At 41.0% G+C, this 20,942-nt stretch overlaps 1 protein-coding gene across 2 annotated transcripts in view; it reads right to left on the bottom strand.

Moving 5' to 3' along the window:
• Window positions 1-20,942, bottom strand: part of ANKRD29 (ankyrin repeat domain 29) — a 648,684-nt gene that overhangs the window by 568,140 nt on the left and 59,602 nt on the right. The gene's annotated exons all lie outside the window — the stretch shown is intronic.

Raw genomic sequence — 20,942 nt, 5'->3', positions numbered from 1 at the left:
TGTGTGTGTATGTGTATGTGTATGTGTGTGTGTGTGTGTGTGTGTGTGTGTGTGTGTGTGTGTGTGTGTGTGTGTGTGTGTCTGTATGTGTCCATGTGTCTGTAGGTGTGAATAATTTCTTTTTATATTTACTGAGTAGGTGGGCTCATCCACTGTGGACCTTTTTAGCCATGACCAATGTTAAAGGCATAAAAAGTCGATCACAGCACAAACAGAAGGGTATTCATACACAGCAAACATCAATTACAAGCCAGCAAAGAGGTTCAAGAAGTTCTAAACCTTTTAATGATACAAGATTTAATCCTTATACAAATAAGATGCATACTCTTAAATTATTTATAAATATCACCAAAACCCCACATTCGTGCAGAGGAGTTTGATTAGAGGAAAGTTGAGTGCATTCTTAAAGAAGAGGAATCAAAGATAAAAACCTCTTAAGAGAGAGGCTATTGCATACATAAAAGTAATACATCAAAAATGCAGCATTGCCTGTGTCAGTACAACCTCTACATACAAAGAAATGTGTGATGTAAACATCAATATAAAATGTGTATATACAAATGTAATAAACAGTTATGGGGGCTTCGGTATATTTAGGAAAAGGAAATAGTATCCTGTCTGGGATATACCTTCTGTTCTTATACCTGCTGAGTACACTGGGTATTATATAAAATGTGTCTTTGTGCCATCCAGGCAGTTCACTTGACTCCCATATCTGGAACATGTAACCTTTGCCAGTATTTCATGTGGGGAACGTTATACAGCCCTCTAATGGGTAGGGGTACAGTGCCAACCACAGGAACTATGAAGATCCAGTTTCTGGAACATAAGCAGAAGACTAGTCCTAACAGTGCCTGTTGTTGTGTGTTGCCCTGTGATGCTACATATGGCTTAGAGAAGACAACTATGGCAATTTCAAGACAAACTCAGAACAGAAATGATGCATACATTTACACACTCCAGCAATATCCCCTTTGGTAAAAACTCTGTACCCATGAACTACAACATAGACAGTAGTATACTTAACACCGAAAGTGTGATAAGAGACCTTGGGACACAGGTGGACAGTAGTCTCTCCTTTGATAATCACATTGCCACAGTGGTCAGGAAATCCTTCTACATGGCACACCTCATCACAAAAGGTTTCTCATCCAGAAAAAAAGAGGTTATTGTTCCCCTCTACTCATCACTCATTAGACCCATTATAGAGTACAATGCCCCTTTTGGTATGTACCTCACAAGACATCTACAGCAACTGGAAAGGCCGCAGAAATACCTCACAAAGATGATTACCAGCCTCAATCAGTTGCCCTATGCAGACAGTCTCAAAAAACTCCAGCTTTACTCCGACGCATATCGCCTACTCAGAGGTGATCTCTGCCTAACATACAAAGCTATGTCAAACCCAGAGCTGTTGGACATGCTCCACTTAAAGAAATCCCAATCCCTCCGAGCTACACGCTCTAGGGACCTAAACCTTGTCACCACAATAAACAGAACATGCCGGAGGGATAGATTCCTGTCCCAGAGACTTCCCATACTTTGGAATAAACTACCTATTGATATCAAACAAAGCTCCTCATTAGCACTCTTCAAGAAAAATCTTGATGATTGGATGGGAAATAGGGACTTCACCCTGGAGATCACTTCTGTGGCTCTGCTCAACAGTGGCACAGGAAAATAATTTTCTTGGGTGGCAAAAGCCAGGGTACCTTTTTGGCTGGGCTTGTATAGGCCCCAGGGCCGATAGCCTAGTACCTACCTATGAACCTATGAATATATTACAGCGCATTGACTGTCCATGCATTGCATCAAATTTTACCATGCTCATTGTGACATGGGGCAATACTGCCAGCCCAGCTATCTGGAATTTTGTAAATAATCATATGTCATTTGCGAATATCAACATGATTAATATGTTTGTTTTACAAATGTATTAGTACTATAGGTTATGTTTATATTAAACTACAGATACAGATGTGTGTGCTGAACAGGGTTTGTACAGTACTGAGCTTCAAGGATGTGTCCACAGTGTACCTTACTGGAAAAGAACAGAAATGTATATAAAATATATACCTGTGGAAATGTATATGTTTTAACAGTAGAAACTAGAACACAAAGAGTTAACTTGCAAAACGTCAAGAAAATAGTTGAAATTAAATTGTTTTATGATTGTGTTATAAAAGGTATCATTCAGTTTCAATCAACAGGAGACAGAATGTCTACACTAGGGGACTCTTTGTGTTGTTTTGCAAGTGTTTTATTGTTTTATGTCCTCTAGCAGTTGCAAACATCTGAAGACTATGTATTTTCACAGAGAGATGTTAATTTTGGACACTGGGCATTTAGCTTGGGAACTAAAGTCAGGTGACAAAAAGTGATGTCATCCAGGCTAACCCAGAAGTAATATTTGATATTAATTTAAGAACTCTCTCAGAGAGACTGTGCATTTTGTATTTTGTCTTTGACCAGGAAACGTCCACTCATCTGCACTTGCCTTGCTGTAAGTAAGTTTTTAAGGCATAGTACCTCTTTTAGATTCAGATAGGAATGTAGTAAAGTATAGCTTAGGTGTTTTCTTTATTTATTTGAGACTGTCCTGCAATGTTGTTGTAAATATTTCCTGTGATTTTAAACTCTGAAGTAACTGTGTTTGTTTTCTGAGTATTGTCTTGTTCTTTTATTATTTATTATTAAATATATTTAAACCTGTCATTATGGCTGATATTTGTGAGACATATTTAAGCTCTTAGAGTACGTGCATATCTCCGTGGTGGCACTGTACAGGCCATGCCTAAATAGCCTTGCTCTTGGTCAGACTACCATTCTGATTAATAGTAACATTACACAATAGTATTGGACACCCTTTGTTAAGGGCCGTATAGTAGCTGATAAGGGTGGTGGTTGGCAGCTGGAACTACCCTATAGTCTGGGCAGAAAGGGGCATTGCTAGTAAACCTGTGCCAGCCTTTCCTAGGTGTGTGTGTATGTGTGTGTGTGTGTGTGTGTGTGTGTGTGTGTGTGTGTGTGTGTGTGTATAAAATAAACCTCAAAGTGTGTGTGTGTGTGTGTGTGTGTGTGTGTGTGTGTGTGTGTGTGTGTGTGAGCTACCTGGGCAGGGACACGAAGCACTGGCTGGACAGAGAGGGTGCTGGAGGTTTTGGCTTGGCCACTTAGCTGGGATCTCAACCCTATAGCTGTGTCAGTGGGTAGTCTTATTGGGGATCTGGAGAAAGAGGGAGAAACCAGCCCCAGACTGACTGTGATCTCTGTGTGGTCTTAAGGGAAATTGCACTTTACTGTGTGAATATGTGTCATCTTCACAGTGTGTATGGTAATTATCAGTTGCAGAAGTGGGAGGCACAATGGCATGAGACAGCAATGCTAGCATAGCCAGAAGGGCCATGGATTGTTCCTGTGGTAAGCATGAATATGGCTATGTATTTCCATGCATGATATCACTGGATCATAGGATCATAGGAGGTTAATAGGCTATTGGTCCTGAAGCCCTTATAAGCCTAGCCAAGAGTTTAGCCCATGTTAGACAAATCAGCACCAGATGTCCCTGTCCAGCAGAGACACGGGTGGAATCCCAGGGTATATTTCCTGTTTCCCATCCCTTATCCAGGTTGCACTTAAAAAGGGGTAAAGAGATACTCTGCTTGATGTGGAGAGGGAGTTTGTTCCATAGATGGGGGAGCCTCTGTGACACAAAATCAGTCCCACCAACAAGTCTTGTTGATGTCACAGACCAGGTTGAGGCCACCCATGCAGGTTACTTGAGTGGAGCTTGACTTGCGGATATGCAGCAGTCCCATCAAGGTGGGGTCCATGATTGCCTTGTCTGCCAGACAGAGGTCATCTCTGAAGAGTCTGTACGAAACTGAGTAGAGGGATAGGGCTTTTAGCCTATCTGTATATGGTAGATGTTTGAGGCTCTAGATTCTCCTGGTGAGGACCCTATTTGGTCTGTCCAGCTGCTGCATGTGCTTTGCGATGGAATATGCCAAAAGGGGCACTATACTCAATAATGGGCCTTATAAGGGGAGAATACAGGGATGTTATGACCTCCTTGTCCATGGATGAGATACCCTTATTTATGAGGTGGGCCACGTAGAAGGCGTTCTGTATAACGGAAGCAACATAGTAGTCAAAAGTCAGATTGCTATCAACCTGGGTGCTTAAATCCCTCACAACTGATTATGTGCTTGGGACATTGTTATTAATGTGATAATTTGTGGGGATGTCACTTTCCCCAAAGGGGATGATAATGCAGTTTTTGGTATTCAACTTGAGGCCATGTTTCTGGCACCAGTCATTTGTCTGAGTGAGACCCTCTTGGAGAATGTCCACATCACTAGGGGAATTGATGACAGCACCCAGCTTACAGTCACCTGTAAACTTGGTCAGCCATAGCCCACTGGTTTTGGCCTGCACCTCAAAAAAGTATATCCCAAATAACAGAGGCTCCAAGACCGAACTCTGGGGTATGCCACTTTTTACGGGTCTCCTGCTTGAGGTGGATTCCCCTATTTTGACTAGGTGGGTTCTGTCAGTGAGCCAGTTTGCTACCTATCTGGTAACATATGGATTGATGCCTAGTTGAGAGAGTTTATCTATTATGCCGAGTGGGGAATAGTGCCAAAGGCTTTGGCCAGGTCAAGGTAGGCAATGTGCACCGTCTTCCCCTCGCCCATGGCTTTGGTGACTGTCTTAAAGAAGTCGACCAAATCTAGCAAACATGACCTCCACTTGACGAAGCCAAACTTTGTGGGATCGAGTGTTTGGAGGTTGCCAATATCCGTGATAATGAGGTCCATGATAATATGTTCCATGGCCTTGCAGATCAGGCAAGTTGGGATGATGGGTCTATAATTTCCCGGATTGGTGGACACTCCACCTTTATGTAAAGGGATGACAGTGGCTGTCCTCCACTCAGCTGGGATGAAATCAGTACTCAGGCTTTGGTTGAATAGGGTGCTTAATGGTGCTGCAAGTTCCTGCCTGAATTCACGTAGGATGCAGCCTGGGATGTTATTGGGTCCCATGGAAGCTGTACGTTTTGCCTTTGAGACAGCAGTGCTGACCTGTTCCCTAGATATAAGGGGAAGGGGGCAGGAACTGGGGATGTCCTGATTTACTGACGGGGGGGGGGGCAGAGGGGTAAAGTTTTATCTGAATGTGTCAGCCAGTAAGTTTGCTATATCTATGGCATTTGTATATTTTGTGTACTTGACCACCAGTTCTGAACAGATCTTGGTGCGTCGATTGCGGACCCTTATGATTGTCTCTAGTAGATGTGGCTAATTTGGACTCGAAGTTTGCTTTGGAGGGTTTCACTAGTGCTCTTATTTGCTTGTTCAGGCTAAGGAGATATTGATTCCAATTGGGCACCTGCTCCTTCTTGGCCTTGGACAGCAATTTTTTCCTTTTGTTATGGAGTTTATTTGTTGCAGATGCCCACCAGACAGGTTTACTCTTCCTTCCAGAAGATGATTTAGTCCTGTCAGGTATTCCTGATGCCATGCATCTAAATAAATGCTCATATAGTGCTTTGGTGTAGTTTTGGATATTGGTGCCAGTTCCTACAGAGGGGAAGGGGACTGTTAAGCTGTTTATACCATCCCTCAGGAGACTGTATTCAGCTTTGGAGAAGTTTTTATGTCTGATTCTAGGTAGAGTTGGGGGAAATGGTGACTTCAAAAGTGACTGCATTATGGACGGATCTTACCAGGGAGGATGATACTACAGGGATGCTGCAGTGGTTACTCATGTTGGTTAATACCAAGTCCAAGATATTATCACCTCTTGTGGGGGTATCGACTAGCTGCTCTAAGGCATTTCATTGACAAAATTAAGGAATCTATGGGGATTTGTGTTCTGGCATGAGTAGTTATTCCAATCTATGTTCGGGAAGTTAAAGTCACCCAGGATCAGGGTAAAGGGTTGAATCTTGATAGATTCGAACAGGTCCAAATAGGCAGATTGGGCATCTTGAGTCAGATTTGATGGCCGATAGCTAGCTATGATTTGAATATGGGTCTTGTCAATAGTTAACTGCACCTGGAGTGTCTCCTGTGCATCATACTGTCTGACCAGCCTGGAGATGTGTATGTCTTTAATGTATATTGAAATTCCACCTCCTTTGGGTTTACTGCCCACAGTTTTGGGTTTGAATGTATGGTAAGATGAGTAACCAGGTAAGGCTGGGGTGCTCACTGCAGCTTTGAACCAGGTTTCTGTGACTGCACAGATGTCAGCATTTTCCAGGGTTAGGAATGCTTGCAATGAGTGCAGTTTCTTGTTTAGACTCCTAGCGTTTAGCAGCATGACCTTTAATTTGTGTTTTGTTTAAAATTTTATGTTGGTAGTTTTAACCTCATCACTTTTCCTAAAAAAAGGCACTATAGGGGAGGCAAGAGCCTTTGCCAGAAGCCTGAAGTTCAGGTGAGACAGATACAGGCCATCTCTGGCAAAGCATCGTGGTCTGTCGATCATATCTTCCCAGGCTGTCAGGTACTGGATCCCCTGGAATGACACTAGAAACTAAGCCAGTTGTTAAAGTCAATCATTTTCTGTTTGTATTGAGGCATCATTCTGGGTGACGGCTGAATGCTGCTTAAGGCTAGGGACATACCTGCCTGGGACACATAATCAGCGAGCTCAATCATGTCTCTCTTCATATAGTCCAGAGAGGTACGTCTCAAGTCATTCACGCCAACATGAACTATGACAAAGTCATAACAATACCTGTTGTTGAGAGACTTGAGTGTGTATATGATATGGTGGATTCTGGCACCTGACAGACAACTAACCATGCCTTTCTCCTTATCCAGCCTGGTGAGAGGCACATCTGTGTGTCTCACAATGGAGTATCCTATGACTAATATATTGGGTTTATGGTGAAGTCTTAGTGGCTGTGAGACACAGGTGTGTGGACTATGCATGGTATGTGGTGTGGAGGGCTGTGGAGATCGCAAATGTTTTTGCACCGGAGGTCTCCTTTGTTTGGGTATGTTTATGTGGAGGACCTCCGCATATGTAGGTGTGTGTTATGTAGGTGTGGGTGGTGTTTGTGGTCTAGTGATTGTGTTGACAATCTTTTCAGTGCAAGATATATTGACTTGAGGGGGAGAGAGCTTGGACTCTAGGTTCCTAATGTAATGGAGAAAGAACTGTGGAATTTTATGCCTGAATAAACTGTGCACAAGTGAAAAGCAGTGTCTTATAGGAATGCCATGTACTACTACTCACCTGATGCATCCCCCAAACACATGTGAGTAGTTGTACCTTATGGCGTAGATGGTCTCATTTGCATCACAAATGGCCCAGGATGATATCAATGCAGACAGGCATATGTGAGTAAACTAGGTAAATGTTCCAGGCAATGTCCTACAGGAACAGCATGTGCTACTTCCCTGGGGAATTCCTAATTGACATTTGGACAGTCCTGGCCAACCTGGCTCCCTCATCCAATTTATTAGTGTTCCCTCTCATCACTGAGGGACAGTAAGACTGCTTCAGTATTTGTGAGTTGCTGATTGTAAAGGGAGTGCTCCCCCATGGTTGAGCTGTCCCCTGCTATGTCCTGGGCCTTAGTGCTGGCATGGATGATTATGCCAATGATACTGTAATGCACCAGCACCAATGTCTAATTGTGACCACTCACCATATAGAGGTCCTACACCATTTCCTGGTTCCAGAAGGACTTATCCACTTCAGCCTTGTCTAAATTTCTCCACAGTTCAGTCGTGGGTGCCCACCCTGATTTTTGGATGGGATATTTCAGGAGGTAAAACAAAAAAGACTAGATCAGTTTTATGTACCCTTATTAGATGTCGGCATTGTCAAGGTGAACATTAAACTTTTGGAGAACACTAAATGTAATCACGGGTGCATCCTTACATACAACAATGAAGACAGGGATGGTCAGCATATTTTGGGGAACTACTTGAAAATCCTGCAAACTGGTGGCTTGAGCATGGAGAAGTTAGGGGCTAAATCAATTGTCACTTTCAGAAGGGACTGGATAATGAACAATTACCTAGAAAGGGAACTCTTACAAACTAATAGAAGCAAGTGTACTCACCCAATGTCCAAATGTGGTTGTTGTTCCTATTGTTTCTATACTAAGGAAGGAGAGAAGGTAAAAGTACAAGGATTTGAGACCATTTTACGCCCTAAAAATGTAACTGTATAACTGAAAAATTGATTCACATAGAAATTTGTTCCAAGTGTCCCTGTTTCTATATTGGCAAAACTGGAAGAGCTTTAAAAGACAGAATTTATGAAAATTTAAGGGACATTAAAAAACAAGATAGCAGGAACAGTTTGTGGAAGCATATTCAAATGCATAATGACCATGGTTTCAGTTTTTTGTGATAGATGTTATTGATGTAGACCGGGTTTCAGTTTTGTGTGATAGATGTTACTGATGTAGACCGCAGGGGGGACCGTGGAAAATTAAGTTAGAATGTAAGGAATCTGAGTGGCAGATTAAAACAAATGCTACTAGACCTTATGGTTTAAATGAAGGTATTTCACTTGCTTGCTTCCTTAAACTCAAAGCCTTCAGTTAGTGACATCTTTGTGTTTTGCTCTATGTAATGTGAGGTTTCTCCATCCTCTTCTATCTATTTTTCTTTTTTCCTTTGTGATGGGGGAACGTGTCCCAGGAAAACTACTACAATTGTTTTGTGAGTTCATTTAACTGTTAAAATCATGCAACTAAAGTTATGCAGTCAGAATGTTATTCCAAGGCTTTTAAGTTTTAATGATTTTTAAAGTTTGAACATGTAACTTGTTTTATTGTTATTAAGCCTTTAAGCTGACTTGATAATTGGTTACTTTGCATTTTTCCCAGGCTTTTGAATTTAAATATGTCAACTTTGTTTGAATCATTATTCTGATGAGGTCCCTTGATTTTTGGGATGAAAATGCTAAGGTTTTATTGTTTTTCACAATAAATTAAGTTTTTATTACTACCTTGGATACTTCATTGATTTTACACTGCCTTTGAGCCTATTGAAGTGAACTGTGGTGTCGTTCTTCTTCTATTTCTCTACACTGGAGTCCGGGTTTGTGCAGCAGTTTAACTTACTGGTTTGTCCAAATTTCTCCTGCCATGTGTGCAGCTGTACCTCAGTCTTCAACAGGATGAATTTTCCTGGCACCGTGGCTCTCTTTGTGACATGATAGCACAGAATCACTTCTGGTAAGACACATGGATCACTGCGGGTATGCAAGACAGTCTATGTCAGCTCAAAGCTTCCACTTCACTGCTCCTAGCAACTTGTGGTTGGCAAGGTCCTATGTGTTGTATTGAGGAAACTATTCCAATACCATATGTCATAGTGTATCTGCTGTGGGAATGTGAATCATAGCAGTGTGTGCCTGTTATATTTCAGAAAAAAAACTTGTGTAAAACTATGAATACTCAGTGGTGCTGTGACGCATCTTGCCCGTTTCTTCTACCCTGCCTTGCCTGAATGTCTCCACCTCCAGGACTGCAACCTATCCTGCCTGATACCTGTGCCCTTTCAGTATGAACTCTCCATACATTCTGTCAGACCTTTTAGCCAGTGTAGTGTTAACACACATACTGAATGCATTACTGTATAGTAGTGTGTGTGTGTGTGTGTGTGTGTGTGTGTGTGTGTGTGTGTGTGTGTCTGTGTGTGTATGCATTACTGTATGACAGTGCGCGTGTGTGTGTGTGTGTGTGTGTGTGTGTGTGTGTGTGTGTGTGTGTGTGTGTGTGTGTGTGTGGCAGCCAAGCACCCATGAGCAGGCACTGCATTGGTGGTCTGGATTACAAATAATCCTGTCTGCTGTCACCTTCCCTATATTTCAATGGACTCAGATATCTACTTTCTTCTGCATTCTATGCCACTCACTCTGTTGTATCCCACAAAATAAAAACCATGATTTTTATCAAGCTACAATGGGGTTTTAGCATGGTTATCTCTGTCACCAACAACTATTGTGATATCAGCTTTTTCCATGCTCAGTGGTCCAGTCTGACTTATGCACAAGCACAGACATCAATTAAGCTGTGTGCAGCTTAAAGATCTGCATTATAAATAACTATGGTTATCAAACTGCTAAGCTGTTCATCGTGGCCATGCTTGGGCATGTAAGTCATGTACTGGGCATATACCAGTGGACCTTGGTCACAAAGCTGTCAGCTTTACCTGTGCTATTCACTATGTACATCATGGTACCATAGTTGGGCATTGTGCAGTTTTTCTGCCTGTCAATGCACATCACGTGGTATCTATGACAAGTGCTATTGCATCCAATCTATTATTTTCATATTCACCTCAATCTGACGGGAAGACATGCCCTTGGCATGATTTGACTCTACTAGGGCTCTCATGTAATGCAGTAGGGAGTGTAAAACCTTTTTACACCCGCTGCCCAATCCACAGAGGGAGTACCTGCTTCTTTTGTAGAATGGGATTATGAAGATCCCATTCTACAAAATGGATTTAGGATTTGTGCTTGCCAGGGCATTGAATGATGCTAGGCACCAGGTGCAACATCTTCTCTGGTGAGCAGTGCCCACATAAATATAGTTGTCTGTGGATGCACAACCCAGGCCCTCTCCCCCATAAGATTTTTGTTTTTGCTGAGTTACTGTACAGTAGGCTTGAAAAGTATAGCTGTACATGCTTATACTGTCACGGGTGTGCTTTGCACTCAGTAATGTGTGTGTTATTTCTGTTTTCAGTGGGGGAAAATATTGTGGCAAAAAGGACAGCCTGCCGTTGAACGCAGGCTAGACCTAACAAGTAGTGGGGTAGGGCACTATACTGTTGCCATTACTATATATGTGCTTAGCCTGTTTAACAGACCACTGAGGTTTTTATTTTTATTTTTTTTTTTTGCATTTTACTATTTCATCTTTGCTTAGGTACGTGTTGGCTTTATAGATTGCTAATGCTCATGCATTTATACTGTGCATACTGTCCCAAACTGTATCAGTTTTCATTGCATTAGCCATACATGGATAACAACTGTACTTAACTTTTTTAGCAATAATCCATGACTGGGTCTTGAAATCACAGGATTTACCCACGGTTGGTGTGGTTTGATCGCTAGGGCAAAGGCCGAGTGATTAAACAAAACCAGCCGTGGGTAAATCTGTGAAATCATGCAACCATGACTGGGTTATTGCGATTATACAATGACATTATTTAAGAAAGAAATTGCTTTCTTTTCTTAAATAATGTGTTTGTATAGTATCACTTTAGTGTTCCTCCGCTCGTACAGTACATCAGTACAGTGGTAGGGAGCTGCAGAAAATGACAGCAATTTTATCGCAGTTTGCCTCTCTCTCTGTCTTGCTTTCATGTTTTTTTTCTCCTAAAACTTTAACAAAGTTTAAAAGTACAGGCAAATATATAAGGAAAATAAGAGACGTTCTGCTAAACTCTGGAGAGTTGACAGGTAAGAGTATTATAACAGATCATATTAGTAATTATATTTCTAAACTCCCCAGAGTTTTACAAAATGTCTTGATTTTTTTTGACATTTTGCTCTGTCCTTCCTCACTTCCTCAAATATTCAAAGATAACTTATTTTTTTCTTTTGTTAAGCATACCTATCCATTTACTGTCTTATTCTCCTTTATTTTTTATATTACTGTGCAGTTTATTTTTATCATTGGCAAGTAACTTGGTGTTGAATTGTATCTCGTACTCCTTATTTTACATCTTACAAACAACCTCAGAAATTTTATCCCTTATATTTCCTTGTAAGACCAGACATACTGTTATCTGATGTTTTTTCAGTCTGATCACAGAGACGATTTCTTGGACTTTTAGCTACACTAATATGTTTCACTTTGATCTGGGAGGCATTTATAGACTTTGTGTCACCTAAGCTCAATTTACCCATAGTTCTTCTGCTCCCTCATCTAGAGGCCTGGTAGTTTGGAGTACTGGGATCAAAGTGGTTCCATAGTTCTTTATTAATTCTTGATTGTTTTTTCAACAAAAGGTCAAAAATGCACCTTAAGGCTGTGGTCCTTCAATAATTTATCAGTACCTTAAAATAATGGAGCCCACCCAGTTTGGGTTCGTGAAGGGAAATCTTGTCTCCTGAACCTGATTGACTTCTTCGAATCAGTCTCCAGAGCCATGGACAAAGGTAACGTGGTCCACACAGCCTATCTAGACCTTGCCAAGGCTTGTGACACCATCCCCCACTCTGGAATCATAGATAAACTTACTAAGCTGGGCATTAATCCCTACGTCACCCAATGGGTTGCTAACTGGCTTACTGATAGAACCCACACTGTAAACGTAGCCAACTCCAAATCCAGCTCCAGACAAGTGACAAGTGGAGCACCTCAGGATTCAGTCCTGGGACCGCTCTTGTTTGGCATCTACTTCTCTGAAGTACAGGCCAACACTAAGGGACTCTGGCTAACACAGTTTGCAGATGACTGCAAACTGGGAGCCATTATTGAATCCCCAAATAATGTGGATACTCTACAAAAGGGCCTTACAGAAACAGATGCTTAGTGCCAGAGCCATGGGCTCAAGCTCAATGCCAAGAAATGTATAGTTATCCCCTTTGGGAAAAAATACGTACCCGTGAATTACCATATAGGTGGCAGTACACTAAACACTGAAAATGTGATAAGAGACTTAGGGACACAGGAGGACAGTGGCCTCACCTTCGATAACCACATCGCCACAACAGTCAGGAAATCCTTCTATGTGGCACACCTCATCACTAAGGGCTTTTCATCCAGAAAAAAGTAGGTCATTGTCCCACTGTACTCATCCCTCATTAGACCCATTATAGAATACAACGCCCCATGTGGTATGTACCTCTTAAGACATCTGCAACAACTGGAAAGGCCGCGGAAATACCTCACTAAAAGAATCACAGGCCTAAAGCAGATGCCCTACTCTGACCGCCTTAAAAAACTCCAGCTATACTCTGTTGCATATCGTCTACTCAGAGGCGATTTCTGCTTAACATACAAGGCTATGTCAAACCCAGAGCTGTTGGACATGCTACTCTTAAAGAAATCCCAATCCCTCAGAGCCACACGCTCCAGGGATCTAAACCTTGTCATCACAATAAACAAAACATGCTGGAGGGATAGGTTCCTGACCCAGAGACTCCCCAGACTCTGGAATAGATTACCCATACATGTCAAGCAGAGTGCCCCTTTGGCCCTCTTCAAAAGGAACCTTGACGATTGGATGGGAGAAATGAAATTCACCCCGGGGATCACGTCAGTCGCCCTGCTAGACAGGGGTCCAGGGAAGTAAATAGTGTGGGAAGAAATAGCCAGGGAATTGTTATGGCTAAGCTTGTATAGGCCCTAGGGCTGATAGTCTAGTACCAACCTATGAACCTATGAACCTATGAAGGTATTGCTCATTGGAGTAGTGTTTTCTTACAATATCTCCCCAGTCTATGAAAATAAATGTTTAATGTCTGTCTTTTTAAATTGCCTTGGTTTCACATAAAGGGGGTTCTTCAGTTCAAGAAATGCCCAAAATTGATGAACTAGTTGTTAAATACAGATCATGGATACTAACATGGTTTAGAACATCAAATCGTACAATATGAAGTCAATGCAAGAAGCAGTAGTTTTTCAGCTTTGTTTGTAGTAAATACATTTATTACTACTATCACCATCTGGTGGACAACTGCTAACATTGCAACATGACATTCAAGTGTAAATACATGGGAATTACTCAGTTAGTTGCACATTCAGAATATTTAATGTTTCTAATACAGTAAATGCGGTGGAGTAGTCCCATGATCAGAAAATATTGGCATTGCTTTTGGGAGGTCACAGTTCAGTGGCAGTGAGAATCTGCTATTTTTCCCACAATTGTGTGATCTCATAGTTGGTATGTGTAAGTAGTAAAGGTGTGGCTTGCCCCATGCACAACACATATATTTGGTAGTGTGTTTTTTAGATTATTTGAGTTTCAATTTTTGGATTGATCTCTTTTGGTTTGATCAATTTGAGTGTCAATTTTGTGAAGTACACTCAAAAAAATATATCGCTATTATCTATCTACATTCATCATCATCATCATCATCTTCTTTAGGCTGTTCCCGTTAGGGGTCGCCACAGCGGATCATCTGTTTCCATTTCTTCCTGTCCTCTGCATCATGCTCTTTCACACCAACCGCCTGCATGTCCTCTCATCACATCCATAAACCTTATCTTAGGCGTTCCTCTTTTCCTCTTACCTGGCAGCTCCATCCTTAGCATCCTTTTTCTACAGTCTTCCACCTCATAAATTCCAGATAGCAATTTCATATTTGCATCTAGTAAACAACTTCTTATTTGCATCTAGCAAATTATAAGCCTACTGCATCTAACTACTTATTCTTAATCCTACTAGAGCAATGTTTTCCTTCTAAAAAAAAAAAAATTATTTTTGTTTGTAACCTCAGTATTTTTTGTTCTGTCTTATAACCAGAAATTGTTAAAATTGTAAAACACTGTAATCTTTGTGTAATCTGTGTGTGGAGCTTTTCTCCCCAGGACTCCATTGAAAACGGGTTCTTTTGGCCCAAAGGACTATCCTGGTTAACCAACTGCAAATAAATAAAATAAATAAATAAAATATACCCAGCATCCCTCCTCAGCACATGTCCAAACCACGCAATCTCGCCTCTCTTGCTTTGTCTCCAAACTGTCCAACCTGAGCTGACCCTCTAATATACTGATTCCTAATCCTGTCCATCCTAGTCACACCCAGTGCAAATCTTAACATCTTTAACTCTGCCACATCCAGCTCTGACTCCTGCCTTTTTGTCAATGCCACCCTCTCCAACCCATATAACATAGCTGGTCTCACTACCCTCTTGTAGACCTTCCTTTCACTCTTACTGGTACCCGTCTGTCACAAATCACTCCTGACACTCTTCTCCACCCATTCCACCCTGCCTGTACTCTCTTCTTCACCTCTCTTCCACACTCACCATTACTCTGAACTGTTGATCCCAAGTACTTAAACTCATCCACCTTTACCAACTCTACTCCCTGCATCCTCACCATTCCTCTACCCTCCCCCACATTTACACACATATATTCTGTTTTAGCCCTGCTGACCTTCATTCCTCTCCTCTCTAAAGCATATCTCCACCTCTTCAGGGTTTCCTCAACCTGGTCCCTACTCTCACTACATATCACAATGTCATCTGCAAACATCATAGTCCACGGGGCCTCCTGTCTGATCTCATCTGTCAACCTGTCTATCACCACTGCAAATAAGAAAGGGCTCAGAGCTGATCCTTGATGTAATCCCACCTCCACCTTAAATGTATCTGTCACTCCCACCGCAGTCCTCACCAATGTCACACTACCCTCGTATATATCCTGTACCACTCTTACATACTTCTCTGCCACTCCCAACTTCCTCATACAATACCACAACTCCTCTCTAGGCACCCTGTCATATGCTTTCTCTAAGTCCACAAAGACACAATGCAACTCCTTCTGACCTTCTCTGTATTTCTCCAACAACACTCTCAGAGCAAATATTGCATCTGTAGTGCTCTTTCCTGGCATGAAACCATACTGCTGATCACTAATCATCACCTCCTACCTGTGGCAGTTGCTCCGCTCTCCCCACCCCAGCTATGCTATTGGCTGTGATTAACTTATCCCATTTAGTTAGAGACTAATCTTACCTATCCCATAGTCAGATATTACATATTACCCCTAATGAGAATAACTGGGATCATACCATACAAAATTTAAGGGGACATGTGTATGGGATAAGGCACAGGAGCTGCCTCTGTCCATCAGTAGTACAGGGAGCAGTCCTGGAGTATATTTTTTGTTTCCTATCCTTAGATCCAAGTTGCACTTGAAAAATGAACAGGGATGAACATTGTTGTGTGGGTAGGGAGTCTGTTCCAGAGCAGAGATATCCTCTACGAGATATTCCTGCCCCTCCAAACTATTCTGTTGATGTTGCAGAAGAGTTTTAGATCCCTAGACTGAATATTTCTGATGCCATTTGACTTGTCGATGTTTAGTAAATTCATCAATATGGGATCCAGTGATGCCTTGCATGCCATACATGGGTCACCTCTTAGCAGTCTGTAGAATACCAATTAAAGCTTTGTCTTTAACTTACAAATGATTGAAATTGTAAACTGCTGTAATCTCTTTGTAACCTTTGTTTTGGAGCTTTTCTCCCCAGGACTCCATTGAAAACGGGTTCTTATTGGCCCAATGGACTATCCTGGTAAACCAACTGCAAATAAATAAATAAATAAATAAATAAATAAATAAATAGTGAGAGGGCTTTGAGTCGGTCCATGTAGGACATGTTGTTTAGTCCTTGTATCCTTTCAATAAGGTATCTTTGTGGACATTCCAGTTGTTGCATGTGTCTGGACAAATACATGCCAAAGGGGGCTTTATGTTCAATGACTGGCCTAATGAAGACTGAATCCTTTTGCTTATAAACTGTGCACTATAGAAGGAATTTCTTACAACAATGGAGACATGTTGGTCAAACGTTAGGTCGCTGTCCATATAAGTCCCAATTCCCAAAGAAATAGGTCAACTCTTTGGGGTTTACTGTTAATGTAGTAGTTTCCTGGAGCAGATGACTTCCCAAAGGATACAATAATGGATTTGTTTGACATTTAGTTTCGGTTCATAATTTTATTTATTTTGGTCAAACCTTCCTTCAGGATGGTTAAGATATTTGGGGATTCAATGACTGCTCCTAGCTTGTAGTTATCTGCAAATTTAGTCAGCCAGAGCCCTTTGGTATTGGTGTTTACTTCAGAAATGTAGATGCCAAACAAGAGAGGCAACAGCACAGAACTCTGTGGGACTCCACTGGTGACTGCTTTCTTTGTCGAGGTAACTTCCCCATATTTTATTTCCTGCATCCTACCGGCACACCAGTTGGCAATCTTGCAGGTGACATAGAGGTTTATTCCCTGTTTATTTATCTTTTCTACTATACCTGAGTGGGGAATTGTGTCAAAAGCTTTGGAAAGGTTAAGTTACATGCTGTGTACCATTTTTTCTTCATACATTGCTTTGGTGACCTTTAGAAAAACATCCACCAGGTTCAGTAAGCATGACCTACCCTTGATGAATATCAGCTGAGATGTGTTCATCTCTTGGAGGTTCCCTATGTCCTGATTGATTAGTTCCATAATAAGTCTTGACTCTTGCTACGGCTTTGCATACGAGACTGATCAGACTTATATGTCTGCAATTGCCTAGGTCTGTGGAAACCCCCTTATTGTACAGAGGAGTAACAGTAGCTGTTCTCCATTCACTTGATACAAATCCTATATAGAGGCTGAGATTGAACAATACTGTCAGGGATGTGGCTAAGGTGTGCTTCATACTATCACTTCCTGATATTTATCTATCACTAATTAAATATCACTATTTAGATAAATAAATTAAATATCACTACTTATCACTACCTGTTCAACAGCAGAATTCATTGAGCAGTACTAGAGTCAACACTTACAGTTAACTATAACTCACTACATGGTGTTCCACTTTGGTTTTAGTTTTGCAATCATGTACTTTGTATATATAAGTGTTTGGGGGTAGAATCACAATATTGGATATATAAGGGTGGATTCTCAACAAAAAGTTTGTTCTTGTTTTCCTACCAGGAATGTATAATGGACCTTTGGAATAACTCTTCAGTAATTTAAGATGTGGTAGTGGAAGTTTAAGCAAATGTATGAGTGGAAAAAGGTCACAGGTTCTGAATCTCTTCATGATACTGTAAAGCACACATTGCAGACTCGATTTTACTTTTCTTACTGCAGGTTTTGTAAGTGCATCTCCATTCCAGGCAGTATATATATATATATATATATATATATATATATATATATATATATATATATATATATGGCTCATAGGTTCATAGGGCCCTAGGGCCTATACAAGCCTAGGCATAACAATTCCATGGCTATTTCTTCCCACAATATTTACTTCCCTGGACCCCTGTCTAGCAGGGTGACTGATGTGATCCCCCGGGTGAATTTCTTATCTCCCATCCAATCATCAAGGTTCCTTTTGAAGAGGGCCAAAGAGGTGCTCTGCTTGACATGTATGGGCAGTCTATTCCAGAGTTTGGGGAGTCTCTGGGTCAGGAACCTATCCCTCCAGCATGTTTTGTTCATTGTGATGACAAGGTTTAGATCCCTGGAGCATGTGGCTCTGAGGGATTGGGATTTCTTTAAGTGTAGCATGTCCAACAGCTTTGGGTTTGACATGGCCTTGTATGTTAAGCAGAGACTGCCTGTGAGTACACGATATGTGACAGAGTATAGCTGGAGTTTTTTTAGATGGTCAGCATAGGGCATCTGCTTTAGGCCTGTGATTCTTTTAGAGAGGTATTTCTGTGGCCTTTCCAGTTGTTGCAGATGTCTTGAGCGGTACATACCAAACGGGCTGTTGTACTCTATAATGGGTCTAATGAGGGATGAGTACAGTTGGACAATGACCTCATTTTTTCCAGATGGAAAACCCTTAGTGATGAGGTGTGCCACATAGCAGGATTTCCTGACTGTTGTGGCGATGTGGTTATCGAAGGTGAGACCACTGTCCACCTGTGTCCCTAAGTCTCTTATCACACTTTCGGTGTTTAGTGTACTGCCACCTATGTGGTAATTCATGGGTACATGTTTTTTTCCCAAAGGGGATAACTATACAGTTCTTGGCATTGAGCTTAAGCCCATGGCTCTGGCACCAAGCATCTGTTTCTATAAGGCCCTTTTGTAGAATATCCGCATCATTTGGGGATTCAATAATGGCTCCCAGTTTGCAGTCATCTGTGTGTGTGTGTGTGTGTGTGTGTGTGTGTGTGTGTGTGTGTGTGTGTGTGTGTGTGTGTGTGTGTGTGTGTGTCTGTGTGTGTCTATATATATATATATATATATATATATATATATATATATATATATCTTATGAAATGGTGAAAACACAAAAGATCTTAAATAATAGAAAAGACAATGTACAAAATGCTGAATATTTATAAGATTGAATCACAAACCATTGAATAATTCCCTCCCACAAAAAGCCCTATATCAATAAACCTGAGAAACAACACCTAGATCAAATATCATCTGAAAAATGGTATTGATACAGCTAAATAAGGCAAAAATACACAGAAAACACATGACGTCAAATATGCTTAAAAGTAGATCGACCCCATTACCTAACTCTTACTCAAACCGTAACTTGCCAACATTTGCACATACACATTAACTGCTATAAAGAGAATGTGCGCATCTTCTCAACTACCACATTTTCAGTCAAACATTTTTTCCTGCAAACTCCTACTTACCTGTTCTATATGAAATGTATTTATTTATTATTTATACTTTGTTGACCAGGTTAGTCCCTCTAGGCCAATAACCTCTTTTCAGGGACACCTAAGCTGGTATTCATGCAGACTAGAGGAAATTTGGCCGGAGCACTGGAGAACTTCTACTCTTTTCAAGAGCTAGTTTGAAATGGAGGGCTGTCTCTAGCACACAGAGATTTTCAGGATGGAGAAAGAATAAATGCTGCTGCTGGAGAAAGTAGAGTGACTTAGAGTGAGATGAGATCATGGTTTTATATATATATCTATATATATGAATATAGAGGTACTGGAAATTTTAATGAAAGAAGTAGAACCAAATAAAGGAGGAGAGGCAAGCTGGAGTATTGTGAGGGATCAAGTGTTGCAGGTGAAGTCAGATGATGAGGCCACTAACATGGTAGAGAATTAGAATGCAGAGGTTAGCAGCACAGATGTATGATCGTCTGGTCTGGTAATCAGCTTTAAGCACATGCCTGTGCAACAAGATAGTATGAACGACAGAAATGAAGAGAATAAAAGACAATGCAAGTGCTGTAATTCGAGAAACAAGAGACAGTATTTGATGTGAAGAGGGGCATCTGACAGGGCCCGAAGGACAGCAGCTTCAGAAAAAAATACCACTGGTAAGAATTAGAAGCAAAGCAGTGCTACTAGTGACAGGTATGGCATTATGGACAATTTTATCGCACGCAACAGCACTGAAACAACTAAGGTCAGAAGACTTTTGTGAAGTAACTTTTGAGACTTTTTTAGGTGCAAAAAAGTTTATGAGTAAACAAAAAAAAAAGAAGTGACATATCACAATGGAAGGACTTCATTTTTCGGAACTTTAGTACATATCTAAAAAGAAAACTGACCATGCAATTCAGAACATCAGAAATGGAGGAACTTAAAACTTTTTTTCTGACGATGTTATGGTAAAGTGCATGACATTAAGAACATGTATGATAACAGAAATGTATGGACAGGGAGAAGGGAAGTGTGGGTTACATTGGATATGATTAATGGAAAATTACAGCACATTTCAAATATAGTAAATGGGAAAATAACCCGGTAAGGTACTGCGAACAACTGAATGCTTGTTTTTATTGTAGGGATAAAAAATATTTGGTTCAGGAATTACCAAAAGAAGACATTATGGGCATATGGGGAGTAAGGTCATACTACTAGAAACTGTAAACCATTTTGTAGGAAATGCAATAAGTTTGGCCATTGCTGGTTCATATGTCCAGTGCTGGAAAAATAAAGGGTATATGAAGAAGATACTGAAAGGGAAGAAAGACGTAGAAAACCTTATTTAGGAAGAGAGTGAAATGGCTGATGTGAATGAGGAAGAAAGTGAAAGAAATATGACCCAAGAGAAAGTAAAAGGGCAAGAGGAATGGTTATTGGTAGAAACGATTCAGATCAAACAAAAGATAAGAACGATAGGTTGGTAATGTAAAGACTGGGAACATGTTGAGTCAGAAAAGGGGTCCGATGTTTGTCAGCCCTTGAGGATATGATCGACAGACTGCTCTACGTAGCCAGGGAAGGCCTGCATCTGTCCTGTTTATGGTTTCAGTTATTAGCAAGGATACTGCC

The sequence above is a fragment of the Protopterus annectens genome, chromosome 3.part0 (genome assembly GCF_019279795.1).
Source record: "Protopterus annectens isolate FY-2018-M chromosome 3.part0, PAN1.0, whole genome shotgun sequence".
Taxonomy (NCBI): domain Eukaryota; kingdom Metazoa; phylum Chordata; order Ceratodontiformes; family Protopteridae; genus Protopterus; species Protopterus annectens.
The sequence above is the reverse complement of the archived record's forward strand: the minus strand, read 5'-3'. Positions and strand labels throughout refer to the sequence as shown.